This window comes from Polypterus senegalus, chromosome 11 (genome assembly GCF_016835505.1).
Source record: "Polypterus senegalus isolate Bchr_013 chromosome 11, ASM1683550v1, whole genome shotgun sequence".
NCBI classification, from domain to species: Eukaryota; Metazoa; Chordata; class Cladistia; order Polypteriformes; family Polypteridae; genus Polypterus; species Polypterus senegalus.
In genome coordinates, this window is record NC_053164.1 from 52,703,236 (window position 1) to 52,729,453 (window position 26,218).

The window sequence follows — 26,218 nt, forward strand, 5'->3', positions numbered from 1 at the left end:
GTAAGGGTTCTTTGCATTTAAAATTGGGTCATTGAGCTTTGAACAGGTTCTAAATAAGTGGATAAAACAAAAATATTTAATGTATAGTAGGCTACATAGAAGGATAATAACAGATCAAGAAAACAGAGCTAGTCTGTGTTATTGTATGTAGCAAGAGTACTTTTAAAAATCCAGAACCCACTGGTATTTCACAAAGTTATCATCTATTCATGGTTATTTAAGGAGTCTGTTAATGGATCTAAGTAATAAAGGTACCTTCTGGAACCTTTCATGAAGAACCACTTTAGCACCTTTATATTTATGAAGGTAGCAGCAGTGTGATAGCAGACTGATTAGCATTGCTGCCACACTGTTCCTGAATTCTGGGTTTAAATATCAGCCGGCTCAATGTCCATGCAGAATTTGCATTCCCTTCCATTTTTAATATATATATATATATATATATATATATATATATATATATATATATATATATATATATATATATATATGCCCTTTCTCCATCCAGAAATTTCAAAGACATATAGGCTGGTAAATTGCTCAATCATGAGTGACAGTTAGTGTGCTCTGTAATGATCTGGTCACTTGTTTAAGGTTTGATCCCACCTTGATTCCCTCAACCCTGAAATGGGTGTCTAAGAAGTTATATGGAGGGATTTCATTGAATAAAACCTGTTACAAAGAGACAGCTATAGTTCTGCATTTCTGTAGCCTATAGCATTAATAATGGACTAATGAATAAGTATAATTATACAAATGTAGCCAAAAAGAAAATTTAATATAAACGTATTATCATATAGAAAACATAGTTAAGACACAAGGCTTAGTGTGCATCAGGCAAAGGCGGCGAAAAAACTGGATTTACATTTGTAATATATTGATTTTAACGAAAACGTTAAAAATAATACAGAACGTTCTTTGGTTCATCTTTTTATATGCTATTTTGTGTTATGAAATTATGCCATTAAAATGAACACGAGTCGAACAACTTTCCTTGCTTTTGCTTTAGCTTTTATCTTAAACGAGATGTAAAATAACATAGTAGCTACAGGGTGCGGGTGTGTCCTGCGCCGAAATGGGGTGCTGGTAAGAGGAGAAACGCTCGACCCTCCGCGACCGAAAACATGAACAAGGGCATGAAAAATAAAAAGTGCGCAAATGTGAATTGATTTACCCAAAAATGTTAGTTTAAACGCAATGCTATTATCAGATAAATGGATATTCGAATTTCTTCCAGTCACTAGCTCGTTTTTTTAATTTTAACCCATCTTATTACATTATTTTTCAGACAGCACTTTCACAGTCCTTCATTGTTTAAAAGCAGTGTTGTGCCAAGTTGGTACTCACACCTCACGTGCGACTTGAGTTCGATACCATAAATGAAATATGAATTAACTCGTTTTCATTTACATTTCAGTCACGTTTTAGGCGTTTGAGAATACTGCAGATTGAATAAAAAACTCAAAAATAGAAGGAACTTTGCGATTTATTTTGTTCGATTTGGGAAAAAGCGATCGCATATATGACCATTCCTTTCTCGTTAGTCCATTAATGATGACAGTGAACTTCTTCTTTCGGCTGCTCCCGTTAGGGGTTGCCACAGCGGATCATCTGTCCGCATAACGCTGGGTGAACGGAGACTTCACCTTTCCACCCGATGCAGAGAAACCCCAAAGCGAATGGACTTTTAATTTAACCTCGCAAGCCGCTTCTTATTAAGCTCCGCTGAAACCATGATGGAACCGGGCGAAGGCCAGGTTTCTTACTCTGGTGCCAAAAGTAAGAGAAGAGTGATATTGGGGAGTGAACCTATTACACCTTTGCTAGCACATCCTAATTGCTGAAGTTGCTCGCAGAACTGCCTATGATTTCGGTTAAATCAACGACCATACCTTATATCCCAAGTCGCCTCTAATTTTTATGGTTTTCTTACACTTTTTTTGCATTAAGGCCATGCATTTTATCCCTTTGGAATTTTTATCAAACACGGCAGTAAATTCAAAAAATACTTTCAGTCTAGGGTGAGTTAATAAACAATGTACATATTGCAGGAAATGGAAACGAGAGAAACTTTCGTTTATGTTTCAAAAATTGGTGCTGTTCATTAGAAGCTTGGTTATCTTTTTGTCTTTGTAAAAACGTTCACGCTGTTTCAAAAATTAATTGTAGGAATTAAAAAATAATTGTATTATAGACTAAAGAGAAAGCACCCTGTATCAACAGATTTTATTATGATTCATTCAGTAAGCTTTAATTCGCTGCATATATCTGAAAGTTATTCAATTTCTCGGCCACCCAGAAAGATAGGTAGGCCAGAAAGTGAATTAGTGGACAGAATTGCCACTTTCGAATTTTCACATCTTCCTGCGACTGTAATATTTTTCTGCTGCAATAAGTATTTGTTGGAAATCCATGGAACATAATGTTTCTGCACAAAAGGCACTCTGACAACACTCAATGTTGTAGTCAAATCTTCATTAGTGTCCAAATACTGTGTGGGCTTGCGGACGAGGCTCTAGCACGCATCGGTCAATGAAGATAATTTCAGAAGTATTGGAATACAAAAATGAAAATAAATAAATAAATCCCCGAAAGCCACAACAAGGTATTTAACGGGGTTCGTTGTGCTCTTATAAATTAGAGCGTGTTTCTGTCAGCGAATATAAATAAATAAACTTATCATTTAATGGTAACTTCGTAATTTTCGTTTTTGTACAGATGAATCATTCACACTGGAAATTACATAAAATAGCATAATATTGTAAAAAATGCCTAATCTAGTTCAGGGTTCACTTGGGCCAAAGGAAGAAAACTGCGCTAGACAGGGCGCCAGTCCACGGCCGAGTCCACTCAAGAGCACACCGAAACTCACCCTCATATGGGACCAGGACAAATTTGGGATCATTAGTCAGTCTAACTAGATCGAATTCAGGGACTGTTAGAAGAGCATGAAGTGCACACGTATGGAAAGTACAGACCCCAACCACCGGGCGCGAGACTCTATCAGTCGTAATTAAATGGTGTACCTTATTAGTTCCGTTAGTCATTTGAGGGATGATTAAATATGTTGGGAAAAAAACGATGTTAATCTGCGCATAGCGCCAAGTACACGATGATTCGGTTAGCTTTTATCGTAATCACACAAACTGTTGCATGTTGCCGCTTTCTTGCTTGCCGTGGTAAATGGATTCTAACATAAATGCCTATACGGTTCTTTTCATATTAAGAGTATACAAACGGACACGTATAGTAAAGTGGGTTATTTTACATGGATTGGGCTTGAAAAGCCAAGGCCACCTGACTTTCTCTTCAAGAAGCACCACAGCGCCGGGGATATTTTTCGTGACGGGGTATAAAACAATCAGTACAAAAATAATTCATGATTGACGCCTGTAGTATATGAGGCTAGACAAATGGGTGCAGAAGATAGATAATGTATAAGATGACAAACATTTAGTGTCGTTTTCATCTGAGTAGGTATAACAATACGATAAATAACCAAAGCATGTAAAAGTAACTGAGAGAGAAATATTGAAAGCCAAAGTCGGGAGAACGTATTAAACCTCGTGTATAAACACATCTTTATTTCTAAAACTTACAGAAATGGCAACTAAAATAGCTGGCTAAAATTTCTGGGTGAAAAGAATTAATTTTGAAACTTGTCAGCAACCTTCGGTTTTACAACGAATCTAGTTGGTACCGGGATTTAGTTGGAATGAAATCCTGTATATTGTTAATGGTGTTCATTTGAATAAAACAGACGCCGGTGTTATCTCGTTCAATCATGTCCGCTTTACCCAGTTCAAAGTGGTAGAGGTTCCAGCGGTGTCGGAGGAAAGCAGGAATCGGTCCTGATAGGCTGACCATATGAATCATCTGTTTAAGGACGGTTACAATATTTGATGAAGGTTACTTTAAAAGGAAAATGTGTAAATTCAAGGAAGGAAATTAAAATAATAGAAACAAAATATTAAAATAATAAAAAAGCAAGGCAAAACCATCAGGACAGTCACATTTAATCAGAATTACAGTGGATGTCCTACATATACAAATTAACTTGAGCCATCACTATAAAGAAGTGTAAACTATAAGGTGAGCAAAGTGACGCAGTGCTTAGAGGTGCTCCACCATAGATCAAAGAAACATGTTTTTTGTTCTCCCTACTTCTCTTTCACATTTAAAGACTTACAAGTTAATTTATGATTCTAAAAGAGGCCCTGTGTAAGTGAACGGGATCCGGCATAGCAGACAAACGGTGAAGGGCTTATTGCTTTGGACTTCAAACCCTGAGGTTGTTAGTTCAAATCCCACTCCTAACACTAAGTGACCATGTGCAAGTCACTGCACCTATTGTGTCCCAATTGATAAAAACAAACAAAAAAAAGTCGATTGTATCTTTCAGGTTTTGTGAGTTGCTTTAGATAAGGTGTCATCCTAATGTAGAGTATGGATTTCAGCTCTCGTAACCCTTAAATTGAATGGTGTTCTGTAACAGAATGGATGAGCAATAAGAACCAACAATGGTGATTGAAGATTAACCGTTGTTTAAATGTATTACATGGAGAATAAAAATAAAGCTTATTATGTTAACAATTGCAGTGAAAGATTTTTTTTTCCAATTTCTCGATACCGAATATCTCTATTTAGTTAATTTGTGCCTCATGAGTGAGACTGTGCACGAGTTGGAGTGTTAACTCCGATAGGTTTATGCACAGCCCAGGGCTTGTCTTACACCCAACGCTACAGCGATCGGCATCAGTCCCACGAGCCGTAAACTGAGTAATCGGGTTGAAAAAATGACAAATAGATGGAAGGACGGCTGTTTCGCTGAAAAACAGATCGACAGATGGGTGATTGTGTTTATACAGTATACAAAAATCAAGGAATGAATATTTGTGGTTTCTGAATTAATTACATAAAAACATGGAAATACACTTGACGGTTGAAAATTTACAAACGTTAGACTACAGTAACCATGAGAGTATGTAGTCGATTGACCATAAAAAGGCGTACAAAATATGTTAAGCACAGAATGTCATAGTAGAGAGTCACAAGCAACCAGACCGACAATGCATCTGCAGCAGGTGAAAAGTAATGGGATGCAAATTGAGATCTCAGAACGACGTCTTAAAATTGGGATGAAAGCCGGGAATGATTAATTTACGTGCTGTCATTTTACAACACGGCTTCATAGCAATACAGAATTTATGATAATGGAGAACGCGGGGTAAATAAGAAGATATGGATCACCAGAGTTATACTTCATACTCGTTGAGTTAACATCAGAAAGTTATGCTTTCGTCGCGGCAGCCATGGATTTCTCAGGATTTAACTTTTATTGAAAACGTAACAATTGAGAAACTCTTGAGCTGGTCGGAATGATGGACTGACTAACTAGGTATAGAGTCCACCCATAAACGCGACCCATAGCGGGATTTTTCTATTACATGACTGTCCGTTAGCGTCTTTTGTAGATTGCATTGCACTCACGCACAATAACTTCAATACAGACATAAATATAATCAGGAGTGAACAATGGTATTTAGCTGGGAATGGACAGGTCAAATTCAGTGACAATTATCCCATCTTTCTTTCGCGACTAGAGGTGCTTGTAGTTTCCTTAAAGAAGTCATAACTTTGGTAATTTTCAGGCTTTAGCCACTGGCATTTTCGCGGTCTGACATGGTAGAATGTGCCCAAAAGCTAGCTCTCGTAAACCAATTTTTAATGTCAGATGAGCACCGCAGTTATTCGCAATTTATTTTACAATAATATAACAGCCTGACTTGCAGACGTCGGACGGGTATTTATCGCACTTAATAGTATAAGCTTTTATAAAACAACGTTCGATATCTTTACACTTTTTCTGCTATTTAACAATTTTTAATAACTGAAAAATAACAAATCTACACATACTTACTTTGTTGTTTGTTATTAGCCTGTACGTTTTCTAGTAATCCCTTCCTCTTATTAGATCTCCGGGCAGGTGGGAATGCAGTGAAAGTGGCAGCTGTGTTTCCTGTTATTCAATTGTCATAATTTCAGTCTCTCTCTCCTCTCTCTCGCTCTCACTCCCCACTCTAATGGACAGAAGGCTGGAGTGACAGGGACTTACTCCCCCGTCCTTAGGCTTGACGTCACAATGGGAACTCCCCCACGTGGGTTACAGGGACCGCATCCAATCGTAACACAGTAAATCTGGGTATCGGCACTAATGGGATGAAGATGAGGCGGACCCCACTCCGTTCACAACAATAAATTCCAAGCGTGTAGCATCCACCCGTGTAATGTGTTTAAAGAAACGTTTTTCACTTTAGTTATTGTTAATTTTTATTAGTCGATTTATGGTTGGCAGGTTAGCAATAAACTAATAAACATTTTAAAGGTACATGCTACTCACGCATTTTTACTATATGAACGGCAAAAAGAGGTACTGATTACTGATCACTCAGCCTTTATTTTATATAGCACCTGACCCATACCAAATAGCTAAAAGTCACCTCTGAAAGGCAGATACGAAAAGAACCACTCAAGTATAAAAGATTAATTTCAATACAATTTAGAGACACAACAAGGCAAAGGATAATGAAAGCAGACATGAGCCAACTTAAGTAACAGAGTGGAGGCGGAAGTGTCTCGGAGTTGTGTTGTGACTCTGATGCAGTTTCGAAACGCGTGTAGCACTCCTGTTATACTGGGCTAACAGCACTGAAAACGTGGAATGTACTCGGAAGGTATCCATACTTTATCTAAGCTACTTATCCAGTTTACTGGGTTGTGCAGATTGGACCCCAAACCCTTAAAGATGAAAGGTACAGCAGTGGTTCTTTAGGGCAATACCATAGGGCAGCATACGTGCGTGCCACTGCCCCGAATAACCAGTACAGTACACTTAGTGCTCCAAGTCCCTCTCAAATAGGGGGACAATTTACATGATGGATCTAGAAAGAACCTGGATCAGTAGCATCCCGAAGAAATAGCCTGATTTGTGAAATCCCATGGCTTCATGATTTTAAAAGGACTCTTACCGCATACAGTATCTTAACTTCAGTTCAGGTTTTCATGATCTGCCAGTAACATACTAGGTATCCAACTATACATTAAAATTATAATCGTATTCAAAGAACCCTTCACACATGTTTTTGTTTTTTTGGAAGCAATAGTTAAACGAGGAGCCACGCAACCTGGTGATGTGCAATTAAAGAACCGCTATTTTTAAGAGTGCACCCCGGTTTATTGTTTTTTTTTTTTTTTTTTTAAATTTTTATTAATTTTATTACAATCCATACAAAGCAATCAAGATTTTACAAAAAGAAAAATTGAGTTAAGAACAGATCGATCCCCACCCCTGAGAGAAAGAGCAAGCCAAATAATACCCCGGTTTATTGTGAATTCATTTTTTCAGTAGAGCTTTAAAATGAGGGAATAGAATCCCCTCAAACACTGCGTGAACGTAAAAACTTCACACAGGCAGTTTTTTTTTTTTCGCTTTCCCATGTGATGTTAAAGCACAAGGAGGACCTCAACCAGGCCAGGCTACAAGCGAGCATTCCGTACTTGATCTGTTGAAGTACGAGGGTGACCACGACGGAGAGCAGGATTAACTATATACAGTATGGACAATCAAGCGATCAAGTTAGAAACTTGAGGTAATAAAAATAAAAAAAAACTCTTATTTCTCCAAGTGGATGCTGGCTTGCGTTGCACCTGCTTTCTATACAACCTGTGGCGGCGCAAATTAAGACAATGAAATAATTTGTCGTCACTCAACCTGAAAAGTGCAGGGAATCTCAATCGAATCTGCGGCCTGTCTCTCTTGAAAATTCTGCTGGCACAAACTCATGAATGTTCCCGACATGCATTCACAAATCATTTGCATTCGTCATAAATCTGCAATTTTAGTCTGAAAATGATGTTTAGCAGCCAATTATATGTAAAGGGTCCACATCCCTAGGTCAAGTAATTTGTTTATATGTCAAACCAGTTTATTAGAATATGATGCCTCACGGTTGCCTCGTATTGAACAAAAATGTCAAAAGTCGCGGGTACAAATTGTTTCAAATCGATACAGCAGTGTAAATGAGCGTGCAGCGCTTTGCTGAATTGTTCCTAAATTACCGCTCCGTATCTCTTGCTGTCATGCGCAACTTTCTGGTTTGAAACACCGTGAAACATGTCTTCAAACAAAAGTGGAAGCGGAAAACGTCTTCTGTTTAATGTCATCATACTCCATCCATGTCTACGAATAATCTTTTATTTTTAGAATGTCGAGTGGGCAAAAAGCAAAGTTTATCCTCGGTGTTAAAGTTTAGTAAGCGTTTATTGACTCATTTAGCGTTTTTCAAATAAGAAATAGGAAAGTGTTAAATTAAGTGACGATTTTGTCCTCACCTGCGTTGTGACTAATAATATTTATGTCCTAGACAACAGGATGTTCACTATTATAATTTTGGTTATAAAATGGTAATAGTTTTATTTAGAAAGCTGTTGAAATGAATTGTAGCAGGTGTATTTATAATTAAACAGAACTGAGCTTTGAGGTTGAGTTTGTTCTTAGAAACTGTAGGAATATGTTGTATAATTTATCATTGTTTGCTGCTCGTCTAATGAGGAATTGATTTTTAAAAATTAAACAAACATGGTCGTCACATCAACATAAATATTTTGTGAGATATCCTTACATTTAGCGCACTTTTCAAGGACACGTGTTGACTTCTTAGTATAGCCCACTTAGCTTGTTGTCACATGCTGTCATCCTATGTGAAAAGAAAACAAATGTTGAAAAACCCTTCGTGCATGCAAAAATTAAGAGAAGAAATGTTTTACTACAACCTGTGTCTGAAATCGCTAGATTTCTTATTAGAAGCCACAAAACAGTTAGTATTTAGCATAAGTGGTGACGAAGCTAGGTGCAAGAGGGAGCCTAACGTTCTGGAAAAGACACAATACCAACTTGTACGAATTTAACATTACAGACGATGAAGATGATGGAGCTCAGCCCTTACCTCACAATCAGCAGTGGAAACTTTACTTTCTGCATACTCTGCATTGTATATGGAGCAAATATGGGAAGTGGCTATTTAGTGAGGGTCTTCTTTTAGTAAAACAGAAATAGTTTTTGAATTTGCCTTATTCTGCACTCGCTTAGATTTTATATTATCCCACTTTTGTCCAGATAGCTAAAAGGTATTGTATTTTCTCTTTTTTGGGTTGTATTTTGGACAGTAACTTTTGGCTGTCTGTTTTGTTTCTTATTCAAAATTGCAAATTAACTGATTATTTTTATCATTAATACTTTGTGCCATCCTTGGGAGCCTAAGACAGTGGACAGGGCAAAAATATCTTAATACCACTTTAAAATTGGTTTATAGTTCTAGTCATAGTTGTTTACCGTACATCTCCAATGATTAGCATTCGAGGCCCCACCAGCTCATTGTCTATGTGGAGTTCTTACATTCTCCCAGTATATGGCAACTTACATTTTGGTCTCATTGGATTTTATGTGAGTGACTCTGTCCTGGTTCAAAGCAATGTCCTGTGCAGGAAAGGTACCTGCTTTCCCCTTATTGCGAATCATGTAACTATACACTTCAAAGGGGATAGTGTGCATGGAAGCAATTAAATAAATGCATTTTTGGATTGAAAATTCTGGTTGAGCAATGCAGACCTGAGAGACAGAGATGATAGCAGAAAGAGCAGAGAGAGATGATTAAGCACTCAGACATCTAAATTTACTGAACCAGACCCACACATTAGTTTTGGCCTGGGTACGAGGCTGTTGATGATCTCTGGAAGAATTCTGGATTGTGGAGTTATGAAAAGGGAGTGCAGATATTGTTGCCTCTGACCACAAGTAGGTAGTATGTTGGTTGGAATGTGTGGACAGAGGACATGGAAGAGAAAAGATCATTCGAGCAACATGGATGGAGTGGTGGAAGATCGGAGCAGCGGCAGCAGCATTGGAGGGTAGCTGAGGAAGGAGATGTTCTTCAGCGTTATATCTGAAATAAATGCAAAAAATATATTTGATCCAAGTCATTTTCTTAATTACTTATTCCAAGGTATCATAACTTTATTTTTCACAAAGAAAGGTTGAAGAAATAAAAATAATTTAATATTTGTGAGATAGTTATCATTAGTAGTGCAGCTGAAACATACCACCTCAAAACCTCAAGGGTTGTCTTTTATGAACACCACATTATTCAGTGTACAATAATGAAAGCAATTCACAATTTGATTCTGTTAGAACAATGAAATTCATGTGTGATTTACGGCTCTTGCAAGACTCACATCTGTTAAAGCAGGAATGCGCATCTGCAGTTTTTTATTTTGAGGCAGATAAGGAGATTAAGAGTGTCACAACAACTTCTTAAATGAAGGTTTTTTTGAGACCCTCCCCATCGCAGTGTGGTATGGTAAAATCTAGTCTGTTTGAAACCAGTGTGTATTTATTCTAGATTACTAGAATACCATATTTCACTGTTATGAAATGCAAAGCCTTAAAGTTTTTTTCCTGATTCATTGTATCTCACAGGTCTAACAAGGCTAGGACTACCTGGTTTCATGACAGCGTTTACCCTTGAGTGGTAAAATGCATGAAATTAGTGTCTAGACCTAAGAGGCTCCGCAAATCACACTGTTGTAATACTTTGATTTATAGGTGATGTGCATCTCGGCTATTGTTATCCTGGGCATCTTCAAGAAGTAGGACTGTTTCTGACTAGGTGGACCGAGGGGTCTGGGAGGATATTGTGGGCCCCAAGAAGGGATGATTTAGGATTGCTGGGTTGAGGGAGTACAGTGGGTGGCAATTCTGGCACTGGATGAGTAGGAAGAGCAGATATGTGGACGGGCTGGTCTTCAGCAATGCTGCTTTCTTCTTTCACCCTGGATGAGGTTTATGGGTGTCTGGGATTGAGCCAAGTTAAAAGGAACACATGTCAGTGGCCTCCTGCAATAGATTGTGTACATTCACTACTTAAATGCATTGCCATGCAACTTTGTAATTATGAACTCTTGTTTCTTTGTTGTGGATTGACATTTTTGCCTAGGGAAGCCATTGGTCTAGTGTTGCCTTTTTGGGTGATGGTCTCTTTTTTATAAATGTCTAGAAATTATTTTTAAGTATTTAAAAAGGGCACATTTAGTATTATTTAATTAAGTGGCAAAAAGTTATTAAAATTCATTATTCTTAAGAAATGATTGAATAAATTAGTCTCTGCTGAAATAATTGATAAAGTAATTAATAAACTAATCAAACCTTCTTAAGCATTTACTAATTAATTAGAAAATAAATACCTTCTTAAACAATTAACTAGATGAATAAAACTATTAAATTGTGAGTGGCCCAGTGATTAGCTCTGTGGTTCTGTGGAGTGTGCTCTGTCCTGGGATGTTCCCTGCCTTGTTCCCAAAGTGTGTGATAAATGTGCTCTGGGATGTTACAGGTAAGGAAGACAAAATTTTCAAGGTACTGTAGTTGTACTCATTAATCATGAGAGAGGAGAGTGGCAAAGCATTATTTTTTAATTAGCACATGAGAGTAAGAATTTCACGGTACTCCAGATATGTGGCAGTAATAACCCTATATATCTATAACCTAATGTGGAAGAGATATTTGTTTGGTGAATGTTTAAATGGTCTGTCACTTTGGGTGCCGAAGAGCTGCTGGGGACTTATTCTTGTAACTCTTATGTAGTATTTTTGTATTGATAGTTTATTTGCATGAGCTTCATCTCTATGAATTCAATGTGAATGACATTGTAATAGTAATAAAAAAAGATTTACTATTAATTTGTATTATATCTAAGGTTGGGCACACTGGTGCAAGACTTCACACTGCTACCTCAGATTTTCATTTTTCTGGTTTTAAATCTGACTCCCATTGCTTTTGCTATGGATTTTCCATCTCCTTTTCCATTTCTCCGAGGGATTTTCAAACGGTGTTCTGGTTTTCCTTCCAAATTCCAAAGCCACGCATGAGCGATTGATTGGGTTATTGTGAATGAGCTCTGTGATGGACTGGCACCCTGTTCTTGACTGTTTGCTCCCTCATGGCCAGTGCTACTAGGATAGGCTACAGGCCCCTTCATGACCCCGAACTGGACTGAGAATATTACAGTGTTATTTGGGTTTAGCAGTTTCCCAAGTGGACACAATCTGAGCTAATGCCTTAAGCCCCATAATCCCATAAATAACAGGCAGTGTGCTTTGACTGAATCAACAAAAAATGTCTTGCTGTGTAAAGTGTTGTTCACAAAATACTCCAACTGAAACTTTTATAAAGAGTTTACAGTCTGAAGCTTTGCTATTCATTCTTAAAAGAATAGTTTTAATTTCCTTAGTCCCGTAAACAGAAAGCATGTTCTCCATTTCTTTCCACTTATTTTTTAACCACTGTTTTATAATGTTTGCTAAATAGAGTTAAATATGACATTTAATCTATCCATCCATTTCCTAATCCCGCTTCATCCAAGCTTAGAGGCGACCCTTCAAATAACAATGATATTGAAATCAGATTTCTTTGTTAATGGTGAAATTTTTCCTATGATGCTTGCTACCACCAGTGATTTATGTTAAAAGTGGGACAAGTGCTGCTTACTAACAACAAAAACGGCTAGTCCTTCCTCACTGGGACCTGAGACAATTGCGCAGTGGCATGCCATTGCCATTAGCGGGTTAAATCTGTCCTCTAGCAGTGCAGAAACAAGGCAGAACTGCAGGCTATCTGGTGGCCACTAGAGACTATTCACAGTGTATAGTAGCCAGTATATAAAGGTAACAGATAGGGTATGTACTTTGTATTGAGAAAGGGTACTTGGTTAGGAAAACATTGCCAGAGAAATAACAAAACCTCGCCAGCATAACACAGAAGAAAGTCTTATGGAATCTGATAAATCCAATCAAGTTTTTCAGGGACACTAGCCAATCTTAATTATAACATTAAATAGCCCTAGACATGGTAGCAATTCCCTTTGGAGGTCTCTCACATGCACCCATACACTTATATGGTGCCAATTGAGAGTTGCCAGTTCCAGTAATATATATGCCATTGGGATGTAGAATGAAAGCCAGGGTACATTTCTTAGTGAGTACTGTATCATTTTGGAGATTTGGACATTTGAGGCTTCATGCTGTTTTTTTTTTCCTTAACTCAACCTTTGGTTGTGACATTCAGATTGAGGCCAAAGTTTATTTCTCTATTGCATTTTATAAGTGCTATTCCTGCTTCTATGACACTGAATTTGCAACTTTATAGTGTACTTAAAGATTATTATTATGTTAGTATCTGCTGTCAATTGTCCAACCGTTTCCTGCGGCCATACTTTTTAATAATAATACATTTTATTTATATAGTGCCTTTCCCATGCTCAAGGCACTTATTTTACCCTCATCTACTCTTACATATGACTTCCCCTTTTGAATGTCCAAATCATACTGGTGGGTTCAAAGCAATGAGATGGATGCATCCACCTTAGTTATGTTAGTTCAGCTATAATCAGGAAAGGGGAACAAAGTATATCACTACAATTAAGTGAAATGTATCAAAAACAGCAGGCTTTCACTGTCCATCTGGGATCCCACTTACTGCACTCCCTTTTGCAACTATTGCTTGTTTGTTTGTTTTTTTCCTTTCCACCACAGAAACATGGTTTGGCATGTTTTCAGATTTGGCATTTTAGTCCAAATGAACTTCTGTGTTGGAGTTGTGAACTCCTGCCATCATTAATGTTTATCAGGTGTGTTGAGTAATTAATGAAGGCAGGAGTTTTAACAAATAAAAGCTGAGCACTGCAGCCATGTACCTCTCAATCAATATGTTTTTTTCCCTAATTTTAGTTAGCCTTTTCCAACAATTTAGTTCAATCCTTGGCTTTATAGTTTGTAGGTAAAGTTTTATCCACGTTTTTGGATTTTGGTTTAGGTGCTATTTTTTCATTGAGTTTCTTAACTTTGATTTATTTTAGATTTGTATTCCTTAAAGCGTTCATTTAATCCTAAAGCTTATTTTTCAGTTGAGTTTTATTTCTCTCTTAGTTTTATTTTTTTCTGTAAAAATTATTAGGTTACTTTAATAAAACCATTTGGTTACTACAGGTATGGTTCTAATGTCACATTATAAATGTATTGCTGTTGTGGTGTAGATGGAAAACAAGCTAGTTAAAGACCAAGATTTGGAAGTGGAAAGAATGAGGAGATGAAGCAAAAGGCTTTTTGGGGCAAGACAAAAGAACAGTCGCAAAAACAAGCCAAGGTCTGTAGCCAAAAGTCCAAAATAATGCCAGCAAGCAAAGCCCAAAACGAGTTCCAAAAAGCAGTCTATCCATAATGATTATCCAAAAGCTGCTCTGGTCAAATACAGAGTTTTAGAGAAAATGGAAATCAGGAAATGGATTGTAATGATAAGACGAGCCTGTGTCAGACCAGGGGAACAAGATGCTTGCTACCAGAACCCAAAATATGCACCAACATTGCAGTAGTCAAACAGAAGAGAATTGGTTGCCAGAATAATTACACTCTCAAGAATTTTACAGAGTAACTTAGTTTTTAGATGTATCCAAAAACATGGATACTGTGGCCATTTAATATATGGTTCATATAATATTATGTGTGTGATATTATAGCTCTCAATCACTGGGGACATGTCCCCAAAAGCTAACCCATGTGTCCTTTACAAAGACCACATAAAATATTCTTGCAGTAAAGGTAAACAAGATGGTTTCATGGAATTTTTGACTATGTGTAAAATACAGCAGATTGAAAAGCAAATCTCAGCCATGAATTCCTTAGTTTCTAAACCACCCAAACAAAATGTGAAATTTTTTGAGAACTCCTTTCAAAAGTTTAAAACAAACACCAGATCGTGACAAAGCTTCAATGTAGACTTTAGTGAATTCCTTACTTTTTATAGAGGTCATGTGATCATGTCATAATGCCACTGATCACATGAGTGGCAACCAATATTGTTGCCAAAAAGAATTTTACAGTGCAGTATACTCTGTCCAAATTAGCTGTGCTACCTTTCTAAAATGGCTGAAAATCCAAAGTAATCAACGTAGACCTCAACATTAACGTTTGCAGTGCATCATGCCATGCTTGTGTTTCTGTTGTATGCCATTTGGTATAGGATTCGCAAAAGCAGTGCTAGTGTTTGTGATGTGCCGTCTACTGGGATGACAGATGCAATGAATTTTTTTTTCTAAAATGTTTGAGATCTATTGGAGTGACAGAGACATAGCAACTGGGCGGACACACGGACAGACACACATTTTTATTAAGGTGGGTTACAGTCTAAAGACTAGCAGCATTTTCAGCAAATTGTTCTTAAGTAGCTAGGACTCATTTGCTTTAGTTTCTGACTTTAGTTTTCTCTTGCTATCTCTTGAACTGACTCCAAATATTTGCACCTTCCAACTTTAACCTTTTGCCTTTTGAAAAGGTTTTTTGGTTGGCTTAACTCTTTTGAATAGTTCAATTTCCAAGTCTATTATTCTTTTTTCTTTGGGGTGTTATGCTTATTAAATTTTATCAGTGTAGATCTTTTGAATAATTGATTCATTTGTGTTTAATTGCTGTTTTTTTTTTTTTTTTGGTAATTTTACGTACTACTGCAAACATTCAGTTCCTAATTATTGGTTAATTAGGTTACTTTTCAATGAAGGCTCTGCCTTCTCTTTTTATTGATTAATTGTTATTAAGTAATGACCTCTTCCAAACTATTTTAGTAAGGTTTGGCTAATTCACTTATTCACACATTACACAAGCATTTCAACTACATGTCTCTGTAGTTTGTTCTAGATTCCCCTAACTCTTTGTGTAAAGAAGTGCTTCCTGGCCTCAGTCCTTAATGCACTTACTCTTCATTTCCCCTGTTGTACTCGAGTACGGTAGGTGCTAATCTGAGAGGCGTACAGACTTTTCCTACTTTAAGAAGGACCTAATCAGTTCCTGAAAACCCCTTCATATGGTTAGTTTTATGACTCTAGTGTCTTAATAAAATTAATTTAACTGGAAACATTAAAAATATCACTGTCCCTAAAAATGTCCCCAAGTTTTGTTCAAATAACAATGAACAGTATGAAAACAGAATTCTTCTTCTTCCTCTTCATATCCCACTTCCATGTTGGGTTGATGTGCTTGATCAACCCTCTCCATATAGCTCCTCGTCAGTCAGATAGTTTTTCCTCGGATCTTCTTTTGCTATATCCATTAACCTCTGTTTTGGCCTCCCTCATTTTCTTTTCCTCTGTACTTCCACTCACATTACTCTGTTGCCCACATATTCATTGTCTCTCCTAATCGCATGTCTCAGCTCCATACATCATTGCTGGTCTTACGAATGTCATAAAAAGCTTACCTTTAACCTTAGCCTTAATTCTTCGATCAGACAATACTCCTGACACCTTCCAATTGTTCAGTCTACACTGCAGTATATGAGTTATCTCTGCATCTAATTTTCCATCTTCAACTACACTAATCCTAGATATTTAAATGTATCCCCTCTTTTCAATAGCTCTCCTTTCAGGCTAACTTCTGAATCATTAAACCTCATGTATTCTGTCTTCTTATTTATCTTCAAACCTCTTTCTTTAAAAGCTCTTCTCCATTCTTCCAACTTCCTCTTCACTTCCTCTTTTTGGTTCCCTCTGTGTTTATGGATTGAATGGCAGGGGTCCCAGATGTCTACATGACCACCATCATCATCAAGTTCTTCCATGAGAAGCCTGAAAACCATAGGGACTGATGTAGAACATCTCAATTAGGTAGAATGCCCAGTGGGAGCTGGGTGTTCTTTTGGCTTTGGAACCCCTGCAGATTTTGTTTTTTCTCCAGCCTAACTGGAGTTTTTTTTAAGTTTCTTTTTTTTTTGTTTGTTTTTTTCTGTCCCCCTGACCATTTGGCTTTACCCTTTTCTTTGTTACATACTGTATAGTATTATTGCCTAATCTTGTTTGTTTATGTTTTATATTAACTTCCTTTTATTTAATTTTGCAAAGCTCTTTGAACTACTGTACAGTACAATGTTTGCATGAAAAGGTGCTATATAAATAAATGTTGTTGTTGTTTGTGCTACACAACAGAATGTCATCAGCAAAAAGCATGCGCCGGGGGGATTGTTCTTTTGTCAAGAGTCCTCATTCACGCATACATAACTTGGACAATCCTTACATACTTCTCAGGTATTCCTTTCTCTCTCATGCTCCTCCAGATCTCTTGACTTGGCACTTTATCATAAGTCTGCTCCAAATCAATACACACCATATGCATTCCTTTCTGTTTTTCTCTATGCTTCTCTATCAGTTGTTCCTATCCCTAGCATAAAACCAAACTGCTCCTCCCCTATGGTGGTCTTTGCCAATAATAATGTCAGAAGACGAGTGAATCATAGGATGTGAATACACAAATACACCTGGCTTCAGCCTGCAATCTATCCTGCTCCAGTCAGCAGGCTGCCTTGAGGACAGTGTCTGTATGTGTCAGCATTAACTGTGGAAATAACTGAGATGCTGATTGCAGGTCTCCAACATCCAGTCCCCAAATATCCAGACATGTCATGCTCTGCAGACTGCAGGAAGGTGTACTTGGAATGGCTGTGTAGACAATCAGGTGTTAACACCAATGGCACACATTTGAAAATCTTCACAGATAATTCATTTAAGCAAATTTTCCTAAAGAAGGAGAAGCACATATTTTAGATAACTGACTGAGTAGAATATTGCATGTATTTGCATAGTCGTTTCTTTTTGTTTATTATTGAAGTAAAAAGGTGTCTAACAAAATATATTGGAGTAAAAGTTACAGTTTTATGGGATTTGAAAATATAGTGAAGTAAAAATTTAAGTAGAAAGAAAATGTTATACTCTAGTAAAGTAGAAATATTCTCAAAACATTCTAAAGTACAGTAAGAACATTTCTACTTCATTTGTTTATAACCTTGGTTTTTCGTTAAGACTAACACAGTCAAAATATAAGATAAAAGGTAAGGTTTGGGTATTTCTGGATCACAGAATATGCCTTATGTGTCCAAAAATCAAATTAAGGGGTAATTTATTGAATCCAATAACATCTTTAATGACAAGTAAAAATTGCAGTAAGCACCTAGCAGTAAACTCTAAATCTTTCAGCAGAAAACATAGCAAATAATGGGGCTGGGTTTCAGTTTTGGAGCCTTAAAGAGGGTGAACCACTGGGGCCTTCAAAGTACCTACAATCAAAATGTTAATATATAATACGACTGTCACAATTTATCTTCCAGAACAACTAATTTTAAAAATAGTTATGGCTTCTCAAAAAATGAGGTGGCATAACTCTATTCCAGCTGGGCCAAAGTGTCAGCCAGTCCATCTCTGCTCTCAGTTAATTATCTGCTGTAATTATTTGATTAGTTAGAGAGGATTAAACCTTTGCCCCTTAAACATTTTTATTAAGTATACCTTTAAAAATTCCCATTGCATGGATGATTAGCCACAAGGAATCACAGAAACAGTTTTGATAATACTCAGCTAAACAAATAATTAGATCATTTAATTGAAGGCTTGTACTGGAATAGAAGACTGGAGAGAGAGAAAATTGAATTTGACCCCTTGTTCTGAACTTGTACTATTAGCAAAAACCTCATTTAGCAAGTATTTAATCACAGTGAGATCCATTTTCATTCTTCTTTTTTTTCTGTTTTGCTGAAACTACTCTATGGTCTTCAGTATCTTTTTATTTGTTAAATATTGTCTTATTTAACTTTGTGGTTGATCTATCTATCTATCTATCTATCTATCTATCTATCTATCTATCTATCTATCTATCTATCTATCTGTCTGTCTGTCTGGCTGGCTGGCTGGCTAGCTAGCTGTAAACTAACAAAATAAAGGAAACACCTTAGTAATTAAGAAATAAAATGTACCATACGCCGCATAATCAGGCCAGTTTTTTAATGATTTTTAAGCACAGGGAGAAAATTAACATTTGAAAAATCGGTAATGTAATAAATCAGCAAGAAAAGCAACATTGTAACAATGCACAGAACGAACCAACACACAATCGTCCGTGACTGAAAACTGGCGGACCACAATCGCGCCTTCTCTTGCCAGACAGAGGGATATGGGGGTGGACGGCGCAGAGTGTGGAACGGGAGGAGAGGAGAAGGACGTCCATTCAGCTCCCTCCATCATGCTAGTCTGCTGAATTCTCGTTCATTATGTACTACCTGCTCATGTGCCCACCTCCAACTCGTCACTTGAGTCATTGGCTGCTTTTCTATATATAATCCACCAAGACACCTGACCACAGTAGTAGCGAGGTGGGAGGGGGGTGTGCACAAAGGGTAGGGACGCAACCAGTGGGAGCGAATGAGTCGCACTTAGTGGGAATTCCACGGTTTGCAGCCCGAATGGGGTTCAACGGCTTTTCCACGCCTCTCTGCGCCAGGTAGACACACTCTCAATCTCATGCATAATTATTTATTGAATGCTAAACACTTCTGGAAAGACACGGTTGTCTAAAACGGGTTGGTGTGAGAATACAACAGTAAGTGAATGAAAAGATGGAACTCTAGAGAGAGCAAAATACAACACAATAGTGAACCCGCATGCAGTCGTGCATCGTAACCGAAAACTTTTTAAAGACCGCTTACTTCATTGTGTTTTAACCTCAGTTGTAAAGGATTGTTTTAAGGATCCCATGGGATACCCCTTGCAAACTGTTTTACACGCTGCATATGGCGACTCACCTCCGCGAGAAACATGACTCTATGACCAGTCAAGGTGGCTAGGAGGTACATGAGGCCTCTACGACAGGCGAATATAAATGACGCCGTTCTTTCTGTGTCCTCGCGGCCGAGTTGGGGGGCGTGGCTCTGCGAGTTGTCATCGTATCCAATGGTCTTGGAGTTGGTGGGCGTGGCTCCTCCCTGCGTGCGCCATAGGTGTCTTACATGTCGGCGGCTTAGTGAATAACGCCCCTTCCGGCATGCTTTTCATGGGTGTCTTGCGTTTCCATGCGTGTCTTGCCTTAGTGAGTTATATATATAGATAATGAAAGGAGGTGCTGCTATACAGGGTGGTCCAGATCTAATTATGCAGATCCAGATTGTTTGGATGACTTTGATTTATGCGGGAATGATTCCACTTTGGTGCAAAAACAATTCTTTATGTCATCAGTTCGCACACTTCTCGATGGTCTGGGAGTTTTCGGGTGATTTTCTATGTAATAAACTTAAGAAGGTATAGCACAGTGATGGCGAACCATTTAGAAACCAAGTGCCCAAACTGCAATCCAAAACCCACTTATTTATCGCAAAGTGCCAACATGGCAATTTAACCTGAATACCACCTAAAACTGAACACCAGCATAACCAAGGAGCTGGTGGTGGATTTTAGGAGGCCCAGGCCCCTCATGGACCCCGTGATCATCAGAGGTGAGTGTGTGCAGAGGGTACAGACCTATAAATACCTGGGAGTGCAGCTTGATGATAAATTGGACTGAACTGCCAATACTGATGCTCTGTCTGTCTATCTACTGAGCTTTTAGTTTAGAAAAGCCACTCATACATTAACATCTTTTGTCTTAAAAGAAAAACATAATAGCGGAGCTTTCAATGATACAAACAACTTTTTGTTGAAAGGTAAAAGTTTGCATTCGGTATGCTTTTGAACAATTAATGTGCTTTTTGCTGTTGTATGCATGCTGATAATTTGTCTAACCTTGACTCATACTTTGTAAGCTTGAGAGCAACACATGCAGTACTCAGGTCATCTGTTAGTCTGTTTCTGGTGTCAGATTTGATTTAATTCAAAGCTGAAAACAGCTGCGCACAAGCATAAGATGTTCCAAACAAAGTAAGGAAAGCAATCTCAAGTGCCTTCATTGACTTAAGATTATTTGGCAGAGAATTCCACACTTTAAGGATTTCATTTTCATAACTAACTGTGCTGTCCTTTGTCATCCCTTCGATCCTCTCAAGTGTTTCACACAGGTCTTCCCTATTAAGCTCCGCCCCCAAAGCTTCCATTATATATTACGGGTCGTGGATCAGGTGTGGCGATTAGCAACTCCGGCAATAATTACAGATGCGGACGACTCCTCACCTGTGCGCTTAAGCGAGGACTGCCCGCATCACAAAGCTCCCGGAAACCGCTCCGGCCACTCTACCATAACCCCTTTAAGCCGCGAGTGCGGCAATTATCTGTTAAAACTGGCCTTTTCAATTTTGAGCTGTGGACCCGCTATACCACATCCCCTCCAACTCCACCATGGGAATCACAGACTCAAAAGGCTGCAGTCCGTGCCGCACCCTCAAGCAGCATGTGTGCCGCCCGCCTTACCCCAGGCAGGAGAGGAAGGAAGTGCTCCCATTGGGCTGCTGGGCAGAGGGGCGGGTGATGTGAGAAAAGTCCTCCGTGAAGAGTGAAGAGGGGGAGCGGTGAAGGGAGCAGCCCGGCCCCGCATTCCTCTGGCTTTATAGTAACGAACTCTGTGCTCGGGCGACGGCGCGTGTGCCCACTGAGAGGGCTCTGAGTGCCCCCTTTGGCACGCGTGCCATAGGTTCGCCACCACTGTTATAGCATAATGAAAATTGCATAATTAAATCTGGACCACTCCATATTGTGTTCTGATTAAGTCCCATTACGTACATAAATCCTGGGGTGCTCATCACATTGGGTCCGTGACTAGAAGAAGTGATCGTAATGATGTTGAAAGATGGGCTTTTTATTGGTGCACATTGGGCAGGAGTTTCAGTGACAAAGGCTGCTGGAGATGTTGACGTTTCACAAGGAATAGTGAGTGAGAAGTTCACTTGTTTGACTTCTAGCCAATTCATTGACTTGTGCATATTTTATAGGAATGTTTTCAGAACTCATTGATAATTCAACTCTTTTTATCCTGAGCATTAGTGCCATCTATAATGGGGTCCTTCTCATGGTATTTTTGAGAAGCTGTCATGAACTTGGAGTGAAGTGTACCAGAAAAGAAAAAGAAGTGATATGGGCACATGGCTAAGGAGTAATTCTGTTTTCTATTCCAAAAATGAAGTTATGTATTATACTACACTCTTGTTTACTGTAGCACTGGAAAATGTGCATGCAATTAAGAATTTAACTGTACTCTGCACGTGACAACCTTACTACTACTACTTATGAGCACTGACGTGTAATAAACAATGACGGGCTACTTTACAACATAAGTAATAACATAAATAATGATCCAACAATAACAACAGCTGAAATAATAATAAAAATAATCTTAAAACTGGTATCACATAAGACACACAAAAGCAACAAAATTAAATTTAAATGATCAATACAGCAACAGAACTGAAACTTTAGGATTTAAATGCATTATTAAAGGGTGATTGAATTCAAAGTTTGAGCGTTAAATGGGCTTTCATTAAATCTTGTGTTTAAACACTGAAACTTTCATCCTCCATTGTTCAGCACTACCTTTGACTTGAATAATTACACTTTTCATATTCGCTCCCAGTACAAGCATATTTAAAAAATTCTCTATCGTTGGACACTCACGGGATAAACTCTCGATATTGTGCATTGATTAGAGGGTTAGATTGAGTTCTTTGCATAGGAAGACTAGGGTACAGTAAACTGGAATTATGGTTAAATATTTATTATACTTTTGATTACTTTTATGCTTATATTAGGATAGTCTTTTATTGCACATGTAAATTTAATGGTTTTTTTTTTGTTTTTTAAATGGAGCTATGATAAAATTTTGATATTGTTGTCACCATCACTGTAACTATCTGTTAGGCTGGTAGGTTAAATAGAAAGCTACACTTTTCAGTATGTCTTTATACTGCTGTTAAGTAATAATCTCTTTTTCCACTCTTATAACAAAGATTTGATCTTTTCAGATAAATGTGAAATGAAAAAGAACCTGCCAATGTTTTCCGTCTGTGCATATTTTTCTTTGGCAGTCTTGCTGTATGGCTCCTCTTTATGGTCTGCAGGTTTCTATATGCAGAGCTAGCAGTGGTGATGCCACTTAAAACATTTTGGACCACTTGCCATCATGAGTTAACAGATTTATAGACTCACCAAGTGATGAAACTGCTGATGACCTAACTATGATGGTTCTCACCAGTACAGTTCTAAACACTTTTAGAATCTGGGCACACTGAAGCAGTTCTGATAGCTTGTGCTGGCCATTTATGAAAGCATGTTGTCAGTAACTTGTATCTGTCTAGTTCAAAATTACTTTTTAATATAAGTAATTAGGAAAGTGGAATCCTAATTTTCCTTTTTCAATTTAATTATTTCTTACAGAGTGATATTCACTTAGTACACATTTAGATCTATAATATGATTAACATTGAAGTACTAACCAAATACAACTGCATACATAAACACCCATTTCAAGTTAAAATAAACACTAAAATGAAAATTAATCTCAATGATTAACATAAAAGGACATCAATATAAAGTCCTGTTAACATAATTGATATGGCCAGCTGACAACTGCTGATAAATGTAACAGGAAATTTCTATAAAGTGAAGTTGCTATCAGACAAAGTATCAACGGACATACGCTTCAGAAATGCATAACAAGACGTCCCCACCATACAATGTAAGTGTTGTAAAAAAAATGTACAGCTCCCATAAGTAGTTATGGTGGATCAAATGTCACTAATGCTTTCCTTAATACAGTGTCTTAACTTTTAAATCAAAAGTAATACCATACACAACTTAACACTAAATTAATAAATTTGAAAAAATAAGTAAATGGCAGCTAATAAATGAAGCAATGAACTGGGACAGATGAAGTGAGTTACTTGTTGTGGCTGCAGGTTCTGAGGTGGACTGAATTTTTGGGAAAAGAAGAGTAAAGAACAGGATTTTATCAGAAAAACTTCAAACACCTTTTGTAGAGCTCCATCAATAGCTAACTGGACCAGCACCAAACAGACATGAGAAGCTGCAGATAAAGCCTCACACACACACAGTGTTGAATGAGTGAGATTCATTCAGTTTTGTTTGTTAACTTAATCAATTTTGTACTGTACAATACCATTCACTGCTTTCATTTTATCATTAATATGCCATCCTCAAATAGAGCAAAAATGTTTTTCTAAATTATATATTCACAAGAGTGAGGTTTTAAATAAGTTGTGCTGCCATTGTAAAGGATCAACTGTAGAGAAAACAATTTATATAGCAAGACATTGCCACAAATAATCAGTGTTGTATATGCAAAGGCAGTCCGTGGTGGGCATTGTATAATCGGCAGAAGTTCACCATTGTGTGCAAGAGTGACATTTTTACTTTGGTTTTAGAATAACAAATCTTAACTCATTCCATGACATATGACATATGGTGCTGGTCATATTTCTTATTGGAGTGATTGTTTTTTCTTTTTTGGCTATAGCACTGTTTGATTGTTATAATACTTTCCATGGAATGCATATTTTTGTAAATAAATAAACTTTTTAAAAGTAAAAGTGGTATGAAAGGTGTGATGATGATAAGTCTTAAAAATGAACGTGAAAACACTAAACGATTTCCGTTTAATATAGAAAACATACTTCCTACATTCCAAAATAAATTAGCAAACCCAGTTTTGTAATCTCTGGTATTACAGGATGACACAGAAACAACCACAATGGGCCTGCAGGACTTTTATCAGGATTCTTTGCTGACAAGAATACATGCATTTTGGATGCTTTTGTTTTAATGGTTTCTATATAATTGATAATTTGCTCTGACTGACGTGTGTACATCCAGACTTGCATTCTCTGGTTTTGTATCTGCCACATTTCAATGGAATAAAACCATCACATTAATTTTATCATTAATGTGCAATTTGCAGTGCTTTAGTCTCTTTTTTCGGGATTCTGTAATCTTGATATTATCACAATATAATATGAATATTTATAAAGTATAGCACAAACCTCAGTAATGTCACTCATACGTGTCAGAGGATCATCCTCCAAGTTCTTCTCCAATATGTGATACCACCCTGGGCCAAGAGGGGGCACTAAACTGTCTTGTCTTTTTCTTTTTCCACAGTACAAAAAAAACACCCAAAGAGGGTAACTGACTAAGCCCCTTTTAGTCCCTGGGCTATAAAAACACAACCACAACAAGAACAAGCAGGGCTAAGGAGCTCTGAGACTTTCCAAAGGTAGACCAGAATGCTTTATTGATTGCAACCACCTTATTTTTGTGGTGATAGTTTTTGTTTCCTTTTACGCCATTGTGCATTTGTTTTTGTTTGGACTAAGAAGTAAACAGGAATGGCTGTGTTGGCACCCAAAAATTCTCTCTGTTTTGAACCTGTTATTCCTAGGATGACCCGAATAATTTGCATTGGTTTTCTATTGATAACTTTAGTCATATATTTATTTATTTTTTAAATTTATTTATCTATTTATTTATTTAGTTACATATATATATATATATATATATATATATATATATATATATATATATATATATATATATATATATATATATATAGGTACTGTATATTGCCTGCACTACAACTACTGCTACACTGATCAAGAATCCTAAAAATGAATCCCATACCCAGCTGTTGTCTGTGTGACGTCTACAGTTTCTCCCAGGTCTTACAATCTCCATGTACAGTACTTTAGTTTCCCTACCACATCTCTAATTTGATTAACTGACAATTCTGAATTAACGCAATGTGGCTGTATGCATGAGCAAGCAATGGACTGATATCTGTTTATGGGTGGTCCTTGCATTGAACCCACAATCTCATGATCCTGATCTGATTTGAGTAGTTTTGAGAGTATGTTTGCTTTGGTGTGAAAACTTTCTCTGTAACAAACATTTCCTTCCATATAATTAAAGGATATTGATAAAAGTGGCATTATTGATAACAATGACATTTTATTTCATCTTGGGTACACATAAAAAAAGCAAATGTTAATAAATGCAAAAGCAGTGAAAAATGGAATTTTAGCTTTCTTGAATAAGGAAGAAGAAATGGATGCAAACAAAATGAGGGTAATAACGCTCCTGGGTGTTTCATCAGGTCTTGTAGTTTTCCTGTGTACGTTTTGTCTTTTTAACTAATGACTTCATTAACACATTGCTCTATTTGTAATATTTAGTAAAGTAATTCACAGTGGCAGTTAGTAATGCCGGATGCTGGGGCACTGCCCCTCTCCAAATATTTTTAAAATTCCACTTAAATTAATTAGGCACTATAAAATAATCATGAAATAAATTTGTTTGTTTGCACAATG

General features: G+C 37.3%; 1 protein-coding gene and 1 long non-coding RNA gene across 2 annotated transcripts in view; one reads left to right on the plus strand and one right to left on the minus strand.

The window, feature by feature from the left end:
• The window catches only part of LOC120538975 (prospero homeobox protein 1-like), a 28,047-nt gene extending 22,039 nt beyond the window's left edge, over positions 1-6,008 (minus strand). The window contains exon 1 of the mRNA XM_039768630.1: positions 5,921-6,008. The gene's annotated coding sequence lies outside the window, so the exon portion shown is untranslated. The remainder of the gene's footprint in view (positions 1-5,920) is intronic.
• The window catches only part of LOC120538976, a 49,750-nt gene extending 24,540 nt beyond the window's left edge, over positions 1-25,210 (plus strand). Inside the window, exon 3 of the long non-coding RNA XR_005635538.1 lies at positions 25,014-25,210. This is a non-coding gene — a long non-coding RNA (uncharacterized LOC120538976). The remainder of the gene's footprint in view (positions 1-25,013) is intronic.
• The last annotated feature ends 1,008 nt before the right edge of the window (positions 25,211-26,218 follow it).